The sequence below is a fragment of the Erpetoichthys calabaricus genome, chromosome 2, assembly GCF_900747795.2.
Source record: "Erpetoichthys calabaricus chromosome 2, fErpCal1.3, whole genome shotgun sequence".
In the NCBI taxonomy this organism is placed as follows: Eukaryota; Metazoa; Chordata; class Cladistia; order Polypteriformes; family Polypteridae; genus Erpetoichthys; species Erpetoichthys calabaricus.
In genome coordinates, this window is record NC_041395.2 from 288856517 (window position 1) to 288875167 (window position 18651).

An 18651-nucleotide genomic window follows, 5' to 3' on the forward strand; every position below is an offset into this window, starting at 1 on the left:
GGACATGACTTGGAAAGGCACACACCTGTCTATATAAGGTCCCACAGTTGGCAGTTCATGTCAGAGCACAAACCAAGCATGAAGTCAAAGGAATTGTCTGTAGACCTCCGAGACAGGATTGTCTCGAGGCACAAATCTGGGGAAGGTTACAGAAAAATTTCTGCTGCTTTGAAGGTCCCAATGAGCACAGTGGCCACCATCATCCGTAAGTGGAAGAAGTTCGAAACCACAAGGACTCTTCCTAGAGCTGGCCGGCCATCTAAACTGAGCGATCGGGGGAGAAGGACCTTAGTCAGGAAGGTGACCAAGAACCCGATGGTCACTCTGTCAGAGCTCCAGAGGTCCTCTGTAGAGAGAGGAGAACCTTCCAGAAGGACAACCATCTCTGCAGCAATCCACCAATCAGGCCTGTATGGTAGAGTGGCCAGACGGAAGCCACTCCTTAGTAAAAGGCACATGGCAGCCCGCCTGGAGTTTGCCAAAAGGCACCTGAAGGACTCTAAGACCACGAGAAAGAAAATTCTCTGGTCTGATGAGACAAAGATTGAAATCTTTGGTGTGAATGCCAGGCGTCACATTTGGAGGAAACCAGGCACTGCTCATCACCAGGCCAATACCATCCCTACAGTGGAGCATGGTGGTGGCAGCATCATGCTGTGGGGATGTTTTTCAGCGGCAGGGACTGGGAGACTAGTCAGGATAAAGGGAAAGATGACTGCAGCAATGTATAGACATCCTGGATGAAAACCTGCTCCAGAGCGCTCTTGACCTCAGACTGGGGCGACGGTTCATCTTTCAGCAGGACAACGAACCCTAAGCACACAGCCAAGATATCAAAGGAGTGGCTTCAGGACAACTCTGTGAATATCCTTGAGGGGCCCAGCCAGAGCCCAGACTTGAATCCGATTGAACATCTCTGGAGAGATCTTAAAATGGCTGTGCACCGACGCTTCCCATCCAACCTGATGGAGCTTGAGAGGTGCTGCAAAGAGGAATGGGCGAAACTGGCCAAGGATAGCTGTGCCAAGCTTGTGGCATCATATTCAAAAAGACTTGAGGCTGTAATTGCTGCCAAAGGTGCATCGCCAAAGTATTAAGCAAAGGCTGTGAATAATTATGTGCATGTGATTTCTCAGATTTTTTATTTTTAATAAATTTTCAAAAACCTCAAGTAAACTTTTTTCACGTTGTCATTATGGGGTGTTGTATGTAGAATTCTGAGGAAAAAAATGAATTTAATCCATTTTGGAATAAGGCTGTAACATAAAAATGTGGAAAAAGTGATGCGCTGTGAATACTTTCCGGATGCACTGTGTGTATATATATATATATATATATATATATATATATATATATATATATATATATATATATATATGTATATATATATATATATATAGTAGCAGATACGCCCTTTGTCCACCTCTCGGACCCTCAGGGACCACTCCAAACACGATGTAAAAGCACAAGACTCTTTTACTTTACTGTTATCATGTGCACAAAGCACCCTCCACTCCACACTATTCATATAACACCTGAACTCTCACAATAATACTCTCCTCCTTGCCCAGACACTTCGCCCTCCTACCTCCCAGCTCAGCTCAGTGTCTGGGCTTTCCCACAGTCCTTTTATACACCCTGACCCAGAGGTGTTCCTGTCCAACAGTCCACAGTTCCTTATCCCTTCCGGGTCAGGGTAAACAGTCCTTTTCTTCAACTCGGGAGCACGTTGTTTATTCCTGTCACGTGACCATGATGTACTCCCGGGTTATAGGGCACATAAGAGCCCACGAGCCCCCCTACAGCGACACCTGGTGGCATCCCAAGGTATCCAGCAGGGCTGTGTGTAGAAACTACAAAGTCCATGAGGCCCTGCTGGAACTCGGGGCACGTTTATGCTGTCCGGAGAGCTCCTCCTGGCAGCCTGGGGGTGAGGGCCGGAGTAAGAAGCCGGCAATCCACCACAATATATATATATATATATATATATAGTCATATGAAAAAGTTTGGGAGCCCCACTTAATTCTTTGGATTTTTGTTTATCATTGGCTGAGCTTTCAAAGTAGCAACTTCCTTTTAATATATGACATGCCTTATGGAGACAGTAGTATTTCAGCAGTAACATTAAGTTTATTGGATTAACAGAAAATATGCAATTTGCATCATAACAAAATTAGCCAGGTGCATAAAGTTGGGCACCCCAACAGAGATATTACATCAATACTTAGTTGAGCCTCCTTTTGCAAATATAACAGCCTCTAGATGCCTCCTATAGCCTTTGATGAGTGCCTGGATTGTGGATGGAGGTATTTTTGACCATTCATCCATACAAAATCTCTCCAGTTCAGTTCAATTTGATGGCTGCTGAGTATGAACAGCCTGCTTCAAATCATCCAATAGATTTTCAATGATATTCAAGTCATTCCAGACCATTGTACTTCTCCCTCTGCATGAATACCTTTGTAGATTTCGAACTATGTTTTGGGTCATTGTCTTGTTCGAATATCCAACCCCTGCATAACTTCAACTTTGTGTCCAATGCTTCAACATTATCCTGAAAAAATTGTTGATACTGGATTGAATTCATCCGACCCTCGACTTTAACAAGGGCCCCAGTCCCTGAACTAGTCACACAGCATGATGGAACCTCCACCAAATTTGACAGTAGGTAGCAGGTGTTTTTCTTGGAATGCGGTGTTCTTCTTCCACCATGCAAAGCGCTTTTTGTTATGACCAAATAACTCAATTTTTGTCTCATCAGTCCAAAGCACTTTGTTCCAAAATGAATCTGGCTTGTCTAAATGAGCATTTGCATACAACAAGTGACTCTGTTTGTGGCGTAAGTACAGAAAGGGCTTCTTTCTCATCACCCTGCCATACAGATGTTCTTTGTGCAAACTGAATTGTAGAACGATGTACAGATACACCATCTGCAGCAAGATGTTCTTGCAGGTCTTTGGAGGTGATCTGTGGGTTGTCTGTAACCATTCTCACAATCCTGTGCATATGCCGCTCCTGTATTTTTCTTGACCTGCCAGACCTGGGTTTAACAGCAACTGTGCCTGTTGCCTTCCATTTCCTGATTCCATTCCTTACAGTTGAAACTGACAGTTTAAACCTCTGAGATAGCTTTTTGTAGCCTTCCCCTAAACCATGATACTGAACAATCTTTGTTTTCAGATCTTTTGAGAGTTGCTTTGAGGATCCCATGCTGTCACTCTTCAGAGGAGAGACAAAGGGAAGCACAACTTGCAACTGACCACCTTAAATACCTTTTAGGTTTAGGTTAGGTTTCTTTATTTAGTCATGTTTACACAGGAAAACATGAAATTTGCCTTCTCAGTTGCATCTAATAACAGGTAACAGACAGAATGAAATAAAACAGACAAATAGAAATAAGAAAGGTTAAGGTAAGGCAGTTAGATAAAACATATTTATACCAAAAAAAAAAAAAAAGGTAACAGGATATACAGTGATCCCTCGCTATATCGCGCTTCGCCTTTCGCGGCTTCACTCTATCGCGGATTTTATATGTAAGCATATTTAAATATATATCGCGGATTTTTTGCTGGTTCGCGGATTTCTGAGGACAATGGGTCTTTTAATTTCTGGTACATGCTTCCTCAGTTGGTTTGCCCAGTTGATTTCATACAAGGGACGCTATTGGCAGATGGCTGAGAAGCTACCCAAATTACTTTTCTCTGTCTCTCTTGCGCTGACTTTCTCTGATCCTGACGTAGGGGGTGTGAGCAGGGGGGCTGTTCACACACCTAGATGATACGGACGCTCGTCTAAAAATGCTGAAAGATTATCTTCACGTTGCTACCTTCTGTGTGCAGCTGCTTCCTGAAGCGACATGCTGCACAGTGCTTCGCATATTTAAAAGCTCAAAGGGCACATATTGATTTTTGACTTTGTTTTTCTCTGTCTCTCTCTCTCTCTCTCTCTCTCTCTCTCTCTCCCTGCTCCTGACGGAGGGGGTGTGAGCTGCCGCCTTCAACAGCTTTGTACCGGCGGTGCTTCGCATACTTAAAAGCAAAACAGCCCTATTGATTTGTTTGCTTTCCTCTGTCTTTCTGACAGACTCTGCTCCTGACGAGCAGTCCTTTGAAGAGGAAGATATGTTTGCATTCTTTTAATTGTGAGACAGAACTGTTATCTCTGTCTTGTCATGGAGCACAGTTTAAACTTTTGAAAAAGAGACAAATGTTTGTTTGCAGTGTTTGAATAACATTCCTGTCTCTCTACAACCTCCTGTGTTTCTGCGCAAATCTGTGACCCAAGCATGACAATATAAAAATAACCATATAAACATATGGTTTCTACTTCGCGGATTTTCTTATTTCGCGGGTGGCTCTGGAACGCAACCCCCGCGATGGAGGAGGGATTACTGTATATCAAAACCTTAAACGTTATCTCCGATATTTCTTATTGAAAAGTCATATGGCACTAGGAAGAAAGGAGTTTCTGGAGCGATTTGTGTGGGTTTTCAAAGCAACTATCCTTCCTGATTTACTGAAGTTTAGTTCTACATGTAATGAATGTCTGTCATCAGTTGAGATGATTTCCAGTTTCTTTAGCATTGCCCTCTGACACACTCTAGTCAAATCATCTACATCAGCCCGAATAACTTTAGCTGCATACTTCGTAATCTGCTGGAGCTTTTTTGAGTTTTGGTTTGTCAGACTATTAAACCAGGCAATGAAACTGAAAGTGATCACGGACTGGATCATACTACGATAGAAGGACAACATGAGGTCCTTGTCTACTTTAAATAGTTTGAGTTTATGGAGGAGAAATAAGCGCTGGTTGCATTTAGAAAATAATTTTTTTGTATTTGTATTCCAGTTAAGATTGTTATCTAGGTAAGTTCCTAAGTATTTATATTCATTCACTATTTCTACCTCCTCTCCCAGAACTACAATAGGTGAACATACAGATTTCTGTCTCTTAAAATCAAATATCATTTCTTTGGTCTTTTTTACATTCAGAGTGAGAGAGTTTTTATTGCACCAGTTTACCATACAGTCCACTTGATTTAGATAGTGGCTTTCATCCTCCCCAGATATGCATCCTATGATCATGGTGTCATCCGCATACTTAATAATGGAGCAGTGGTCATTGTTCTGTCTCAGGTCACTTGTGTACAGAGTAAACAGTAATGGTGATAAGACACACCCCTGTGGACTTCCTGTGTTTGAATGAAGAGCTTTTGAAAAAGTGTCCTGAACTTTAACTGTCTGTGAACGATTTAAAAGAAAGTTCTGAATCCATAGTGTGATAAATGGGTTTACATTCATACTGTTTAATACTGTTTGACTGTTTTCACATGATTGGACATTCCTGTCTATGAAGTTCAAGGCTTAAAGAGCTAATCCAACCAATTTGGTGTTGCAAGTAATCAGTATTGAGCAGTTACATGAACTCAAATCAGCAAAATTACAAGGGTACCCAAATTTTTGCACAGCCAGTTTTTCACATTTGATTTAATTTCATACAACTAAATACTGCTTCACTAAAAATCTTTGTTCAGAAAACACCCCAGTACTCAGCTGTTCCTAGGAAATGAAAGACATACCACAGTTATCTTTTTTGTTGAAAGTAGAGTAAATTATTTTGCAGGCTGAGCGGGGTTCATAAACTTTTTCATATGAAAAAGTGGAACCTCGGTTCACGACCATAATTCATTCCAAAACTATGGTCATAACCAGTGTGTCTCTCTTGCGTGCCTGTGTGTGTGTCTCTCTCTCGCGCACCTGTGTTTCTCTAAAACATTCCAAGTTCTCATGACTGAATTCCTGATGACATGCTTTGTGATCTAGCATCAGTATTCTGGAAAACCAGACCTTTGACATCAGCAAATGAGCATTGGTGGTTGTGGAAAGTGTGCCAGCTGAAATGCCTAATTTATAGGCTGTAAAGTTAACCTTAACTTGACGATCTTCCATGATCATGACCTCAACCTTTTGGCACTTTTCCTATGAAGATGACTCCACAGGACACCCTGTGTGGTGGTCATCTTTAATCGACTCTTGGACCCATTTAAACAGCCTGGCCCAAAACCTCACGTTATAGTACAAAGGTGCATCATTACCATACACAGCTAAGTTCTTACCGTCTTTTATAAGGAATTTAGATGGTGAAATGATATTCGCAGCATGTCAGTTTCTCTGAAGACACACAGGCAGATGTGTCTGCCATCCTCTCTTTTGAGTGGTTGATATGAAATTACCTCAAACTGCATGTGTGGAATGCCAATCCATGTCCTGATCTCCAGTGACAAGTTCATATTTGTAACACAAATACATGATACTCAAGTAGATACATTATTGAACATCCTTCATACAATCATAATGAAGAAATAACTTGAATATAAAAAATACTAATTTTATCCATTATTTAATTTTAAAGCTGTTTGATTTAAGTTTTGGATATACAACTTTATAACAGAACACAAATCAATCAAACAAATTAAAATAACATGGCAACGACAGTACATTGATAATAATTAATTAAACCCAGCATCCAACACCACCCAACAAATAATGCTAAAAGAATAGAGAAACCCATCTAAAATGGTTCTATATATAGAATAAAACAAGAATAAAAATAAAAACAATCAGCACAGGCCTTGCATGTGTAGTTTAGATTTACATTCTTGCCAAGTTCTAAAATAATTTTGAACAGATCTATGAAATGGTAATTAGTTTTACAATTTGTGATAGTCTAAAACATTGCTTTCCCACTGAGTTAAAGAGGGTGGATTAGGACTATTCCAATTGACCAAATAAATTTTCATCTAAGTAGTCTGGCATACAATATTACAACTGACTTCTCATTTCCACACTTTTATCCCATCAATTATTACTCCAAATATTGATGTTGAAGTTGTTAAGAATGATTTTCACTTCAAGGTTATTCAAGAAATAAGACATTACCAAAACATGTGACCAAGCAATGGAGGTGCTTGATAACATAGTTTACAAGTACGGTCTTGCCTTAACTTTTACACACTTTTAACAATATATATGTAATCAATTTATCCATTTTTATTTAAACTATTTTTTTATTTAAACTATGACATGCTTGGTACAATACTGAACTAGAGTATATTTTGTGAATGCCAAGTTCCATCCCTTTCTGATATCTGAAGTAAATTTCCATCATTCACTAAGATCATTAAGGGATTAACTTCAATGATTTTTTTTATCTACTCTAGAAATGCTGTCTTCATCTAAGCTAGCCATTATCACCTCAAGAACAGATACAGTATAGGTGAAAGTTGGCAGGTTCTTGAGTAACAGTTATGTACTGGTGAGAAGAAGGAATATGCTCTTGAGTTTGGATTTAGAAATCTCCAGGAGTCTGATAAGTTGTTACCAATGCTTTTTTAAAGATGCTTTGCTGGCACAGGCTAATTCAATGTAGAATATGGAGAAGAGCTGGTGAAAGCACCTCCCATCATTGGCACATTGTTCTGAAGGTCTGTAAGTCTCCCCTCTAGATAGACAGGGTGCAAGATCAGATAAAGGCCATAGTGGCAGCATCCCTGTTCATTTGTTTTTTGTTTCTTTAAAATGTGCAGAACTGTTGTCAATCACATAATACAGTATACATTAAGCAATCATTGGACAAAGCAAGTGTTTTCTAAATGATTTTCCCCACACATAATGTTTGGAAGTAGGGATGGCAGATGAACTGAAATTTCGATACCAAAGGTTCAAAAATACAATGGTATTAGCTCTTTTACAGTATTGTTTGTACTGAGTAAGTTCGTACTACAGTCATGTGTAACTGTAAGTAGACAAGTTATTTCAGAAAGCTCATAAGAAAATGGTGAGTAAAAACTACGTATGAAAATGACTGGTGTGAAAATGAGTGGTGATGATACTCTGCACATGTTGAAGAGACAAACAGAAGAAGTCATGTCTGGTGTGGCAGGCAGCTGGGTGCCATACCCAGCCAGGACGCCTGAAAGGACCGGGAGAGGGATTATACCTCCCCCGGGCCATGAAAGGACAGCCGCCCTGGTTGCTATGGGGGTCACAGGAACCGAGCTGGGAAGCTAAACCCTATAGGGGCCCGCGGCCACCGCCAGGGGGCGCCCGGTGGATCCTAGAGCCCTGGAAGCCAGCACTGCAGAAGGAATTCCAGGGTCATCGAAAAGGACCATTGAGAGGGCCAAGAAAAGAGTGTTTGGTGCTGGAGCACTGTATGCTGTACGGGACTCACTTTAAATTGTAAATAGTGTAAATATACCAGGTGGACTTAAGAACGGTGTCTGTCTGTCTGTGGTCGGGCTGGCTCTCACACTGGAAATGCTTTGAGTTTGAGGCAGGGTATTTTCAATGAGGGATTGTAGGAATTGCATTTGTTATTAAAAAAGAAGAGAAATGCCAAACCAGACACACACACAGGCTCTAGTTATTGACACATTTACCCCATTATGGAATTATTTCAAAAATAGATTTGTGAATGTTTTGAGAGCGAAAAAACATTACTCTGATGACCTAAGGTGTGTAATTGTTTAACTTGTATTGTAACACATTTGTAAGAGAAGATGAAAAGATAACAAGATGTATGACTTTTTAATACAGTGTCCTACACAGCCCTGATAAATTATTCACAATTATTCTGTGATGGTAAAGAGCACTTCTACAGTCCTTCAGTCGAAGCATCTGTCCATTTTATAACTGGCGTATACAGTTCATGGACAGTGGCAGGGTGGGAGAGGGGTCTTACACGCATCCACAATTATGCATAAACGAGTGTGTGGCATGGGAGGGCTGACAGCATTAAGATCAGTTGCAGCAAATAAACATTAAGGTAGGATTCAAACAAGGTGGCTATGGCATGAGTTGCTACATTTGTTAATACTAAAATAAAATTTATCTAGTGATTCAATGTGTTGAAGACAAGGCAAATCTCCCTATTAATACAATGTGTACTGTGTTAACAGAAACACATAATCAGTGAATCACACGGTAGTACAAGCAAAACAGCATACTTCTTAGGTAAATACAAATCTGCAAACACTGAATATGTGTCATTTGTTTGGTTTTTGAAGGCAAACTAATGTTCATTAACTTAACCCATACGTAAAAGCACACATGTCATATACTTGAATGCACTGGGTTCAAGTATTGTAATGACAGCTCAAGTAATTTTCTATTTCTGTATTTGTACACAGGCTAAGCAATAACAAAGCCTGATCACTCACACAAAAAAAAACTTAAAAACAACAAAACAAAGGCCATTTATCAGGAGTTCTGCAATAAAAGTTCAATGTAAATCTGGAAAGTTTGATTTCACACAGGAAGCTTCAAAGTTGGCACAAATGTAATAAAGAACAGGTTTGGAAGGTTAAAGGACTAGACTAGGAGTATGTTTCATTTGAGATTCGAATTAATTTGACTCGTCCATCAAATACTAGTCTTTAGTAATGTTTTTTTAACCAGCTAATGGTTAATGAATAATGAAAATGTAAATCTTATAATAGCAAATGTTAAATAACAAATGCAACAGATTTGTTCTCTGATCAACCAGACTTTACAACCAAGTTCTAAAAAACAACTTTAAAGAGTCTGTTTATATGGAAATATTCTGAATTATCTTGGAATTCACTAGTACAGAAACAATTTTTCATTTTTTGTATGGATTTTAAAATTATATTTTTCCAGTTACTGGGGAGAAAATGTCAGAAAATAAATTTAAAATGTACATGTGCTAAGATACTTCCCGGGTCCTCCCTGTGTGGAGTTTGCATGTTCTCCCCGTGTCTGCATGGGTTTCCTCCAGGTACTCTGGTTTCCTCCTATAGTCCAAAGACATGCAGGTTAGGTGCATTGACGATCCTAAGCTGTCCCTAGTGTGTGCTTGGTGTATGTGTGTGTGTGCGTGTGTGTGTGTTCTGCAGTGGGCTGGTGCCCTGCCCAGGATTTGTTCCCTGCCTTGCGCCCTGTGTTGGCTGGGATTGGCTCCAACAGACCCCCATGACCCTGTAGTTAGGATATAGCGGGTTGGATAATGGATGGATGGATGGATGTGCTAAGATAAAGAATGATATCATCACAATCTAACAGATTTAAAAACCCTATGCTGACATCCTCCAAGATTATAAGACCAGCATTTCTTGTTATTTGAACACATATAGGTGAAATATTCAGGCACACAGTGCAAAAGAGTCAATAAACAGATGTAATGTTAGTTTTTACATTATATTCATGCTATTCAACTCTGCCACTCTAAATGAAGACACAAACATTAAACCTAAGCACCATGGACTACTATCTTCTTCTTCTTCTTTTTCTTCTTCCGGTTGCTCCCGTTAAGGCTTGATCATGGACTACTATCACAGGAGTTTCCATTGCAGTAGAGTGTTGTACCGTCTTAGCCATAGATTGATACAGGAGAAAGTAGGGTGAAATGACACCTTTTATGTTACACCTTGCCTGATGAAGGGGCCTTAGCTGCCTCAAAAGCTTGCATTTGTAATATATTTAGTTAGCCAATAAAAGGTGTCATTTCACCCTACTTTCTCCTGTACCACAGAAGTTAAAATAAAATACAGCAAATACAAGCAGCACAATAAAACAATATAAAGTGCCATATCTACAATACTGCAAAGGCAAGTAGCAAGATTACTATATATCTGTGAAACCTGAAAATAATTCACCAATATCACTGAATACTAACTAGTGCTGGGCGGTATACCAGTTCATACAAAAGAACGTTTAATTTTGTTATGATATGGATTTTTCTTATACCGCAACACCGGTTTAAATAGCCTGAACAACGTTCGGAACCTGGCACAGCAGAAAACTGTGTAAGGGGGGACCTTTTTCACTGCTGCACCGCTAAATACGCATGCAACGGAGTACATGCGTTAGTGGAGGTATTGAATGGTGAAAATGGAAAGAGAACATTCTGAAACTGAAGCTGTAGCAGACGATAAAGTTGAACATGATGACACAGAAGAACTTTTGTCTGTTGTCTGGAAATACTTTGGTTTTAAAAAGTCGGATGTGGACCATTATGTTCAAATGTTGGTTTTAAAAAGTCGGATGTGGACCATTATGTTCAAATGTGTGAATACTATTTCTATACTACTGGATAATACTGCAAGCCAAGTAGTTCTTGTTTTCTTTTTTTTTAAATACTGTGTAATGTACCTGGGTACTGTGTAATAGTGTGACGACATGTTGACTTTATTCTCGACATTTCTACTTTATTCTCACCGTTTATGTTGAAATTAAAGTCGACATGTTGACTTTATTCTCGTAATTTGCCATTAAAGTAGAACATCGAAAACTAAACTTCATCTTAAAATGAATATTTAATTTAATAGATTTTCTCAAACCCCGGCATAAGTTATGTAGCACATTAAATGTTTTGTGTTAAGTGTTCCCCGAGCCATGTTAATCACTATGTGCTTCTTAAACTGACTTCCTCTTGCACTAAGAGGAGGCGCAGGCAGCGATCACCACACAGAGTACATTCATTTCATGATATTCTTGCTCCCTGAACATTTAGAATGCTAAGATAAAGAATTGATACCATTTTCATGATGAAATGCATTAAAGCATGTATTAATCATGTGGGGGCATGGTGGTGTGGAGGTTGCACTGCTGTCTCGCAGCAAGGGGGTCCCGGGTGTTCCCTGCCTTGAATTTGCATGTTTATCTGTTGGGTTTACTCTGCATGCTTCAGTCTTTTTCAAAGCCAATGCAGGATGTGGGGTTCTGTTACATTATATTGACCCTCCTAGTGTATGTATTGCCTGTATTCACCCTGCGATGTGCTGGCACCCTGTTCAGGATTTGCTCCTACCTCGTACACAATGCTTGCTGGGATGGGAGCAACCCTGAATGGATGGCATAATTAAAAATGTATAATGAAGATTTTTTTTAAAGTTCTGAACACTCCGTGGTTTAAGTTTATAACCAGTTTTAATTTCACAAAGACGTTTATCAAGTGGTGATTGGTTATGTGGAGAAAGAAAAAGGAAGGATAGGAGCAGGGGGTTTGGTATGTCAGACAGAGACAGCACGCATGCAATAAAGAAAGCCAGCTCAGAAGAACAGCCACTGAATTCTGTGTTCGTGACTCCGACCACCAGATCACAAACCCAACATTTACACAATATTTAAGTTAAACCTGTGCAATACCCATTCCTACATCTAGTTTTTTGGAGCCTTGTCACACCTGCCATAATGTTCTCTACACTGAAAGTACAACTGGGGACCCCTTACAGCAAGGGAGCAGCACTACCGTGCATGTTTAATACCTGCTTTAATGCATTTCGTCATGAAAATTTATCAGCATTCTACATTTTCAGAGAGAAGGAATATCATGAAGTCAATGTATTCTGTGCGGCGATCGCTGCCTGTGCCTACTCTTAGTGCAAGAGGAAGTCAAGCGCGTAGCAATTAACAACTGGGTCGGGGAACACTTAACACAAAGCATTTAATATGCTACATTAACTTATGACAGGGTTTGAGAATATCAATTAAATTAAACATTGATTTTAGGATGAAGTTTAGCTTAAGACTCTCTACTTTAATGACAAAATAAACTAGCAGAATAAAGTGGAAATGTCGACTTTAATCTCGACATATAGTTTTTTTTTCTTCAGTGTCCGTATTTTTTTTTCTTCACTGTGGCCCTAATATGCTTTCGTAGGGCTATACCACAAATAGCATTATAAATGCAAGTTGCAGTTTTATTATTTATGTATATAGCTTAGCTTGAAGCAAGGTCCATATTAATGTAGTTTGCCTTAATGATGGTTCAGTTGGTAAAGATGTCATCACCAAGTTGCACTTGTTTTATTTTATTTTATTTTAATTTAGTGAATACTGTGTAATGCACCTGGGCTTGAAGTCTTGGAAGTAATAGTATTATTACTGGAAGTTGCACTATTATTTATTTTATTGTTATTATTTATTAGTTTAAATATTATGCAGTTTAATGATGGTAAAGTTGTTTAAAAAGTCACTTTAACGTGTCAGTGGATAGAGATTGTTAACATTAACAAAGTGTAGTTGGTTTACAAAAAATATTTACTATTTATTCCTTTTCTAAGACATGTTCAGTGCAATACAACTTTTGACAAGCACCTCTGGATATTTTACTAAGTCTAAATGCCTCTTTGGATGGTTGAAAATATGTTGTCAAAATTTTAGTTTAAGTTGTTGTTTAAGTAAACTTTGTTCAATTAAAGGTTCTATATTTTGACTACATCTGTCATGCAATGTGATTCCTTCTCTTCATTAGTGCCACCCCCTTTAAAACTACCACTTTATGGGGCCATGCAAATCTGTATTAATACTTGTGTGCACATTAAAAATTTTTTTGTACAATGTACAATTCTCATGACAGTGGAATAGGTTATTCTTAGCCAGTAATTGCAGTGGAAAATGTGGTTAACATCCACTCATGCATGGGAAAAAAAATACCATCCAATATCGTGAAACTGGTATAATTTTGAACAATACCGTGATATAGAATTTTGATCATACTCCCCAGCACTACTGAATACTAAATATTACTGAGTAAGAACTTTAACAAACCGTGTTTCACCAAAGAATATTATGCAACTATTAAATATATACATGTTTATCTTAGAAGCCACATGACAACTTTATTTCTTGATGCAGAGAGAATTGTCAGCAACTTAAACTCGGCAAAACTGAGGAACTTGTTATTGATTTTTCCACACGAAGCAGATTCTATGCCCAGTTACTATTCAGAGAGTGAATATTGAAGTGGTGCTCTGCTATAAGTACTTAAGGGTCCACATCAATGGCAGGCTGAACTTGTCTCGTAAACCTGAGGAACAGTATAAGTCAGGGTAGACCATACTCTTTTTTCTTAGGAGACTGTGTTTCTTCAATATGCGTGGTGAAATCCTTTACATAATCTACAGCTCCGTGATGGCCAGTGCAATTTTCCACACTATAGTGTGCAGGACCAGGAACATCACTTTAACAGAGGCCCACCAAACCAACAAGCTGATTAAGAAGGCAGGCTTAGTTATGGGGCACACTTTCAACCCGCTGGAGATACAACATAGCAGCACAAGAAAGACAAAAGCAATGGCCACAATAAACAATGTTATACATCCTCTCTCTGAAACACCAAGTACTTTTAGCAAACAACGTTTTCAGCAGAAGTGCGTCAAAAAACACTGCTGTGGCTCCTTTATAAATGCATTGAGGTGACTGCTCTTTTTATCTTGAGCAAAATCATAAGTTTTATTTCTTTTTAGTAATTTCAGTGGGTATTTGAGATATTATTTGTTGTTTGTTGTAATATTAAATTCTATAAAAAGCTGAATTCCCTTTTGAACAAATAAAGATCTATCTATCTATAATGGATATGCTGAAAATCTGACTTCATATTCTGTGAGAGTTTTTCTAAATTATGTTATACTCCTCACACTACACTATAACTCATTTTGTAAGTAAATTTCAAAAGCCAATTGAAAAAAGTCAGAATTGATTAACTGCAAGTAACTAATTTCAGATACTCTCACAAAATCTAAAAAATGTGAAATGCATATCCTAAAAAATACTAAAAATGAAATTAACTTACATTATTTTACCATAACTTCACATACATAAAGTAACAAAAGGAAATATTAAGGACTCACCTAAACATTGACAATATATCTCCTTCACATTCAACTCAAATCCAAAAGACAAAAATATTATTCAAATAATGCAAGCTGCCTAACCAGGCATTAAAGAATTAATCAGAGAATTATGGGACCTCCCGTTTGACACAAAAATAAGACAAAATAAATATGTCAGCTAACATATTTACTCACAGACTTAATCATTTATAAAGTATATAAATGTGTTTATAGATGATAGCCATGCAGTGTAGGTATTAGAAATGTAAACGTAAAAAAAATCACATATGACAGGATATATCCCACAATTCTGTGCACCTAATGCAAATTAGAATTAATTGCCCTTGTATGATCATCATGGTTTATTGTTATATACATATATATTCATATAATCGATTAATCAAGATCAGAAAACATTTGGATATATATGAATATTCCACATATATATATATAATATATTCAGCCAACTAGATTTTAATCACATTTTAATGATTTCACTGCCAAATACTCAATTATGTTTATATTTTAGCAATAACATAAAGTATAACATTATGTAAAAATACTGTGTAATGTATTAAATGTGAAAAAATAATCTTGCCCTGTAATATCAACAGTTATAAATTTTTATATATAATTTGTAACCAGCTTTAGTTAGCGAAGCTGTATCAGCTCTAAACAGCTGACCCTTGAAAACTGAGTCTCAGTGTCTTCATGGAGTTTGTACTGTTATGTTCTATCTGTGTCTCCAGTTATTCTACTCACACATCCAAAAATATGCAGTTAAGGTACAAGTGTGTGTGTATGTGCCTGAAGGCACCCTTCAAAATGGTAGCGCCCTCTTCAGGGGTGCTTCTTCTCTAGAGCCTAATGCTACAGAGACTAATGCTGGCTCAATCACATCACAGAATTGGGGTAAGCAGGCTCACAATCTGGATTAATAGAACAGAGTGACCAGTTACCATCTGCTGTCACAACTGGCAAAAGACAAGGAAGATCTCTATTAAAGAGTAGGTGTACTTTGATGAACTGCATTTAAATCCAAGGTAAACACTTTTTACTATGCTGTTCATACTCTAAAAGTATTGATTAGTGTCTTTGTTCAACATTGGCTCTGTGTAAGTGTGATTGTGGTTCCTGTGATGGACTGGAGTGCTATCCAAGATTCATTCCTAACTTGTGTCCAAGGCTGCCAGGATATGCTTCACCCCCCTGCAACCATGAATTGGAGTAAGTGGATATAAGAATGTTATGTTATTCAGCAATTATCTTTTCCAGGTGTTACTGACCATTTGCCATTTTCTCATTATCTTGCTGTAGCAAATGCTATCACTGATTCATTAATCACGCTACTACTAACAGCCACTGAACAAAACGTGAGAGTGGATGTACACCTTTAGCATAAAATCTGACAATCCAAGCAACAGACCATTATTTTATACAATACTTATGAACACAGACATGTACTTTATTACAGTATAGGAAACTTGCTTGGGCAGCCAGTTGGCTTATATCACCCAGATTTTAAATGTGCTTATTCAAAGAACACCCCACATAGTCTTATTACTTGTTAAAACAGTAATGGATTTTTTCATTTGACTGTCCTCTGTGGCTTTCCAGGTCTTCTGTCAGAATAATATCAATTAGTTAAACAAAATTTTATGAATTTCCTTGTTACTCCACATGTCAACATGTGTGCATTAATACATATAAATATTGTAGATTTTGTTACATTTAAATTATAGGTTTGGATTTTTAAATCAAACTCAGAACCCTGAATCTGCCCTTAATTAAGAGTTATAAGAAATAAACTAAGACAGTCTTTACTTGTGCTCATTTATCTGCAGTAGCATCCACAACAAGACATTCACATAGTTTTCATCTGACATGTTATTATATGGGAAAATGGCAAAAAAGATTTTTTGTGTGTATGTTATAAATATAACTGAAAAAGCATTAAAGCAAAATCCTTGTGCCATCCTTTTCTTTCTTTTATCCTTCATTTACTAGTAATACTTCAAGATTAATGTCATACTTTTTACAAATTACAATTTGTTTGTTTAGATTATAAATGGCATATTGGGAAAATGTTCTCTCTCTTTTTTTTTTTCACATTGACAAAGTAATATGTTTTGTGTACATTTCATTGACTACCCTGGACAGATGATTTGTGCTAGAAGGCTCACTGCATCTCGTCTGATTGAGTAACGCTAAGCCAGAAAAATAATACATAAGTTTCAGGGTCATTTATGGAGACAGCTGTGCACCGCTTTGCAGTAGCTGGTCAATGATGCGGAGAGAATTTGGACAATTTAGTTATACACTGGGCACAATTTTCTTTCAACCGCTCCGTAAAAGCAACATTCGTCCAAAACCTTTTACTAAGCCGCTTGTAATACTACTATTTAAATCGTTTGACATATATAATACGTTTATTATGACCCCCGCATGGACCAGATGGTTTAAAAAAATTAACATGAATGTCTAGTGTATTGTCTAAGAACATTTAAAACCCATTTATTATTCATCCACTCAGCAATTTCCATTCATCCATTCGTTCTATAACTCCATTTCTTTCAGCTCAGATCTAAAGGCAGTTCGAATTCTTCCCAAAACTTTCAAACGTACTGCATTCTCACTAAGTATCCAGCAGGAGTGTGCAACATTATGTACTACTTACATTACGCTATAACATTATAAATCTGCTTATCTGTTTTCCAAACGTACCTACAGGGTGGGGCGTTAATTCAAGTTCTGGTACCTGATTCTGATGTCACTCATCAAACAACCACGTGAGGACAACTTAGAATAAACTTGAGATATTTTACTTTTATTGTTCGCATTTTGTTAATTTGCTTTCCAGATAAAAATAAAGTAATTATCTGATCGTCAGACTCGTTCACTTAAAGAGTTCCATAAACAGTACTGTCAACATCCCCAACAGTAACCTAACCCCGCAAACAATGAAGTGGCGTGTCACCCGGCTGCTGTTATTCCCTCGAGACGTCGCGCTGTGTTTTAATCGTGCGAACATTTCGTATTGAGTTTCATTTACTGTACGTTATGTGGTTGTGTTACACTCCGTTAAGTGATACAGCTATGTTTAAGCGACCGATATATATGACTGTTTCCAAATATAATAAAGCCCACCATTTGCGACCACCTCCCATGCCAAGAGCTCGAAAGTTTAAATTAGGTGTAGAGCGAAACAGGCATTACTGTTACAGAGGATGTTTTCCCCTACAATTACTACTTTTTTCCCTCCAATACCAAGTTAAAAATAAGAATTAAAATAAAATAAATAAAAAAAACAACGAAATGAGTTCCTGTTTAATTCTACTAACGAATGTTTTTAATGATGTTAATTCTTTTTCCATACGGTGAGGCACTGTTGCCGATAGCTTTTTTCAGGTTTGGTTCAACGTAAAACAATTACCAATTTCACTACTGCTTCAAAAGAAATTAAACGATACACACACAAAAAGTACAACCATAAGTTTAACGGAAAAAAAGATGAAGCAGCACAAACTATACCTCTGTCCTCGCGGTGAGAAACACGTAACACAGGTGAAGCGACGTCCAGGCATAAACTTTGTAACAAGTCGCGGTCTCGGGTGAGCGAGTGCGTGCGTGCGCGTTCGCGTTTATGAGTGTGAGGTGTGTGTGCGCGCGTGTGTGTGTGTACGCGTGTGTTGTTTCCTGTTAAATCCGAGAACAATCGCTTCTTGTGAAAACTTAACTTTTTTATGTTTAATAAGAAAGTGGACACCAGGAAGGAAGAATTCATTGTGATTCAATGGTGGACGCTCTGCCGCTTCTCTTGTGCGTTTCCATTATGTAGAGATCAACTGGAAAGAGTGTCAATGGCCTTTAATACTGCCCTGTAAAGTCTTACATTTTTAACGTCTACTAGAGCTTGAAAGCACTTGTTCATTGTCAGTATTGGGCAGTCTTGTAGTTATTCAAATGCTGAGCACAATAGCTTTTTATCTAACTGGAGACTATTGATGTAATGAACT

The 18651-nt window shown here is 38.0% G+C and overlaps 1 protein-coding gene across 1 annotated transcript in view; it reads right to left on the reverse strand.

Moving 5' to 3' along the window:
- Positions 1-18271, reverse strand: part of prom2 (prominin 2) — a 170540-nt gene extending 152269 nt beyond the window's left edge. The window contains exon 1 of the mRNA XM_028795719.2: positions 18167-18271. The gene's annotated coding sequence lies outside the window, so the exon portion shown is untranslated. The remainder of the gene's footprint in view (positions 1-18166) is intronic.
- Positions 18272-18651: the final 380 nt, after the last annotated feature.